This window comes from Schistocerca piceifrons, chromosome 10 (assembly GCF_021461385.2).
Source record: "Schistocerca piceifrons isolate TAMUIC-IGC-003096 chromosome 10, iqSchPice1.1, whole genome shotgun sequence".
Lineage (NCBI taxonomy): Eukaryota > Metazoa > Arthropoda > Insecta > Orthoptera > Acrididae > Schistocerca > Schistocerca piceifrons.
The window spans coordinates 86,689,693-86,695,692 of NC_060147.1; positions in this window are offsets into that span (position 1 = coordinate 86,689,693).

The following is a 6,000-nucleotide window of genomic DNA, read 5'->3' on the forward strand; positions in this document are numbered from 1 at the left end:
AATGTAACAACACAAGGGGTGTGGAGCCTTTTGACACACACTGTCCGGAGAAACTGGCAGACTTCAACGACGACTATCAACATTTCCTGGCGGATGCCCACTGTCAAGCGACTGTAAATCATAGTTCGATGTTCTCTGGTAGCTAAGGGTGGCACAAAGAAGAGCCATTCAGTGTCATCCTTGCCCAGGAATATCAACCTGGCGTGTCAAACGAAGATACCGCACGAAGTTGACAACACAAACAAGGAACCAAATCGAGATGTACGTGATACGGGCCACCAAGAGAAACTTCATGAGAGGGCAGAGACGGGGGATTGCACGCAAGAGATGGACAAAAATCCCTACTGACAGCTGCGGCGACGAACCCCCCCCCCCCCTCCCCTTATACTGTGCCACGGAACAGTGGAACTACTGAGAGTGTCAGTAACAGTGATTATACGGTTCTTAGTTCAATGCATATACGTGTGTCTCTGTCACAGAAACTTTGACTCGTGTGTTTTGCAGGGGTTCGATTTATTGGTGTTTATTAGACTGACTCTTGTATTTTGCAGGTGTTCTATTTATTGTTTTTTTTTTTAGACTTTGACTCTTGTATTTTACAGGTGTTTTATTTATTGGTGTTTTTTTTAGATGTTGACTATTGTACTTTCAGAGCTGTTTTATTGATCATTGTTTGTTCTTGTGTGATGTATTAGATTTGTGATATTTTGTTTCGTAAATTCATTCCTGTGGCATTGCTTCGTTTATCAGTCAGATAGTTATTCATTCTCATTGGACTGTGATCGATAAGCCTTTGCATGGGGCATATTTATAGTGAAAACCCCGTAAGGGTAACAATCACACAATTATTGTAGTTTCAGTATAATGACACAGTGCTCATTGTTTGTTAACTAACTGAAATATAGTAGAATGATTAAATTAGTGCCACGCAGTTATTTTAATTCTACAAATTATTAGTTTTATAAGATATAGAATTTTTTTGTGATAACCACTTTGTAAAACATGTTTTCTTTCTCCTATCATTTTTTTGCTTTTGCGGATTGTGCATTCTAATGTTCTGCTTTATAATACTGATGTTATTTTCATGTTTTTTTAATTGCTGTGGCATGTTTGCTATTTTCATAAATTTTACTTGTTAATAAACAGACATATTTTCCTGTGATCAGTTGGCTCTTGCAATGAGCAAATACTGGTGAACTCCATAAGGGTAACAACCAGAAATTGTTTTCATATTAATGACACAGGAACCATTGTTTTTACTTGCTGACCGAATTAGGTCTACACTATCTTTTAAATAGGTGTCACAGATTGTTTTTTTCTCTTTGAAATTGGTAGATTCTAAAGATGTGTTGAAATTATTGTGTTTTAGCAAGTAGCTGGTGACCTTTTGCCTTTCCTTTACATTTTTGGTGTAAGTTGGGTGTGAGAAGCCTGCTTGGGAATGTCCTAGCATGGCCAGATAATTCCCTGCACAGTCTTTTCCCGGAGGTTGGGGTTATGAAAGGTCTCTGTTGGATTCCTTTCATGTTAATTTCTTAAATATGTTGTCATTTACGGCATAAATTCCTCTTCTAAATTTACTATGGTGTTTCTCACTATCTGGGAGGAGACTGAGCAGTGAAACGTGTTACTTTTACACATAAACAAGAACGATCTGTCACACTACTACACTTTAAAACACAGTTTATATGTAATTCATGTCACACAGTCTCATACAGAACCTACATCCGTTTTCTTTTATATACTGTATATGATAAGATACTGTCATCCCCCTTCCCTTCTGTGTGAGAGGATGAATGAGCAAATGTATTTCTAGTTGCATGCTTGAGGGTAGCAGACAAGCCTGTCTGCTAGAGAACAGTGGGACCAACGTCGGAACTGGTAGCTACGCTTTCTAAAAGCAGAGAGGTTTCTATTCTTAGTATGGTCCTGTCCGTCCCTTGTCGTGTTGGGTCACTTCCGTTTGTATCTGTTAAGCACGCTCGGTAGGGACCCAGGTCAGTCTGTCCGTGGCGAGCGTCTGAAGTGGTAAGATCTCCGGCTAAGTGCGTCTCTGCTAAGTCCATAGGACAATGGATTTCTTAAGTCCAGCCTAACTGAAAATTTAATCACCTCTATTTCAGGTTTAGCTTTAAAATATCTAATGTTATCTTAAATTGCAACGCAGTGTAATTCGCGTGTGAAGTTCAGAATATCTTCCGGTACTTGCTTTGTCACTACTTTGTGAGTAAAGTGGAACCACGTGTTGATCAGTAAATCTAACTAAGATCATCAATCTTAAATGCGAGTGTGCGTGAGATTATAACGTCTCGTCTTGACAATATTTTTCAATGTAGCAACTTTTCTTTATGTTCAACCCACGTGGGGTGTACTTTGTGAGACCAGTACCACGTGCTTATACAATTGTTTGACCTTCAGGTTAATAGCAAGACGATAGTAACCAGTTTGAGGTTTTTCTTTAGTAAATTGCGTTTCGATGTAATTCATTTTAATTATCAAAATTATTGTGGAGTTACACTCTTTGTGTAAACCAAGTTGACCACGTGAAGCATGTGGTGTACGCATCAAAGTAGCCTTCAGTTATTCTTTTCGGGAAGATTTCACAGAGAGTTAGTATGAATTTAGTATACCAGTGTGTGGTAATTTCATGAACGCACAGGATTGTGCTACGAACATAACTTCTTTGGGTGAAAATTGAATCGGTTGGTTGTGGTTAATTTCCTCTTGCATATGTTACAACGTTCTTCGTGTGTTATTTTATGAATGCAGTGTTGTATGCAGTCTCTAAATCTTGGCTCCATATTTGATGTGTTCCGTAAGATTACAGTCTCCCATTTTCACAATCCTAAATAAGGCACCAGTTTAGTTATGAATCAAGTTTAAGATGCTGAAATTTCAATGATCAATGTTAAAATAAATTTCGAAATATAAACTGATTTATTTCTTTTTATTTAAATTCTCTTTTTATATATATATATATCACCAGTAGTCGTATGACTATTAAAAGATTATAATTAATGTTAGTCCGGTTGGGAATTTGGTAAGCTAGACTGGATACCTGGTGAAACAGTTGCACAGTAATGCAAGGATAACTTCCCCAGACAGCTCACAGCTTTTAACCCGCTTTTATTGTCTATCAGCACCGCTTTCACAACAAATTAATGCAACAACGTTACACTCTTTTCTCCAAAGGTCTCTTTAATTTTCCTGTAGGCAGTATCTACATCCTTACATTTGTCCTCTATCCATCCCTGCTTAGCCATTTTGCACTCCCTATCGATCTCATTTTTTAGACGTTTGTATTCCTTTTTGCCTGCTTCATTTACTGAATTTTTATATTTTCTCCTTTCATCAATTAAATTCAATATTTCTTCTGTTACCCAAGGATTTCTACTAGCCCTTATCTTTTTACCTACTTGATCCTCTCCTGCCTTCACTACTTCATCCCTCAGAGCTACCTATTCTTCTTCTACTGTACTTCTGTCCCCCATTCCTGTCAATTGTTCCCTTATGCTCTCCCTGAAACTCTGTACAACCTCTGGTTCTTTCAGTTTATCCAGGTCCCATCTCCTTAATTTCCCACCTTTTTGCAGTTTCTTCAGTTTTAGTCTACAGTTCATAACCAATAGATTGTGGTCAGAGTGGACATCTGCCCCTGGAAATGTCTTACAATTTAAAACCTGGTTCCTAAACCTCTGTCTTACCATTATATAATGTATCAGATACCTTTCAGTATCTCCAGGGTTCTTCCATGTATACAACCTTCTTTCATGATTCTTAAACCAAGTGTTAGCTATGATTAAGTTATGCTGTGTGCAAAATTCTACCAGGCGGCTTACTTTTTCATTTCTTAGCCCCAATCCATATTCACCCACTATGTTTCCTTCTCTCCCTTTTCCTACTCTCGAATTCCAGTCACCCATGACTATCAAATTTTCGTCTCCCTTCATTTCCTGAATAATTTCTTTTATCTCATCATACATTTCATCAATTTCTTCATCATCTGCAGAGCTAGTTGGCATATAAACTTGAACTACCATAGTAGGCATGGGCTTCGTGTCTATCTTGGCCACAATAATGCGTCCACTATGCTGTTTGTAGTAGCTTACCCGCACTCCTATTTTTTTATTCATTATTGAACCTACTCCTGCATTACCCCTATTTGATTTTGTATTTATAACCCTGTATTCACCTGACCAAAAGTCTTTTTCCTCCTGCCACCGAACTTCACTAATTCCCACTATATCTAAGTTTAACCTATCCATTTCCCTTTTTAGATTTTCTAACCTACCTGCCCGATTAAGGGATCTGACATTCCACGCTCCGATCCGTAGAACGCCAGTTTCCTTTCTCCTGATGATGACGTCCTCTTGAGTAGTCCCCGCCCGGAGATCCGAATGGGGGACTATTTTACTTCCGGAATATTTTACCCAAGAAGACACCATCATCATTTAACCATACAGTAAAGCTGCATGCCCTCGTGAAAAATTACGGCTGTAGTTTCCCCAAGGACAGAGAAACCAAATAGTTCTGCTTATACGTTGATGTCAGACTCTTCTACCTCAGTCACAAACAAGATGGCAACCATTATTGCCCGCAGTTGAGAGAATTCTTAAGAGGACCACACCCTGCCTATCTAACCCATGTTAATTTAGGCAAGTATTTGACCCATTTCTGAAATAACTATTTGATGCAGCACCTTAATATTTTTACTGTATGTTACACGATGCTAACAGAGTCAACTGTACTAAAATCTACTTTATCCATTTTATAGTTTTTAAGAAATACTTTTTTAAATTTATTAACAAAAAATATTAAGTTTTTTCTGCAAAAAAATTTTTTGTGATCTTCCTAATGGGGGAATATTAATGAATGAAGTACCAGAGGTGGCTTTTTATGTTACGCAGAGTCTCTGAAAATTTCATTCACTTATGTATGATAGTTTCTGACATAATGGGGCATATGTACTGAAAATTTTAGATTGCAGGAAATTGACTTTAAAGAAAAAACTGTTGAAATTTGTTACTTACAATTAATTAAAACTATCCTGTTGCATATGATGGCACTTCTTTGGCCTCTAGCAGGTCTGCCAGCTTCTTTTTCACCTTCCTGGACCTTTGTCTTGCTTTCTTGGCCATATTAGATGCAGAACTGTTTGCGTTGGCTATCCTCATTTTATTGCAATGTTGCAGCCCAGTGATCATATTTTCACCAAGATTAATTCCCAACTTTTTCAGTACCCAACACTTTCCAATATTACCACATCATGAACTCTTAGTTTCACTGTATGCATGCTTACAAATACAGTTTTAGGAAGGAGGTTCCAAATTATGTTGTTTAAACATTCATTTGGGTTCTGTGTCTGTCCATGCAGACATTTCCTTAGTAGGTAAGGATGAGCCAAGTCTCAGAAAATAGGTTTAATTGCTGTAATAACAGCAGCAGGAAGAGAATGCTGGTGAGAATAATTCTCCAGTTGCCAAAGCCCGATTGTATTTGCACCATGAATTTTCTCCTGATGGACAGAATCCATGACATAGCTTGTCATCAGTAGAGGACTTATGGAAGAATATGGCCCAAACATATCTCTTCATTGCCTCCAGATTTTCTTTATTTCTCCTAATTGCCTGCCCATAGTATAACTGGAAGTTTTCTATTTCAGTTTTAGTTAACCGATCCTGTCCAGTCAACAATTTTCCATCTTCTAATTTTTTTTCCTCTTATATCACAGTTAGTTTTCTCAGCCTTGCTCCCAAACGTTTTTGAACATGGCCTACACATTATATTTTGCTAGTGATGGCATTTCCGTATGGCTTAGAGTTGACAGTGGGTCGGTTGACAGTGGGCGACAGAAAAGTGGGCGTGGCAAATGAACACATGTGGTAGGAAAATGCTCTTTCAATGCTCGAAAAAAAATTTTTACAGCAAAAGCCTTTTCAGAGTACTTAAATGAAATGTTAATCTATCGAAATATGATGAAAACCGAAAATCGATGTTTTT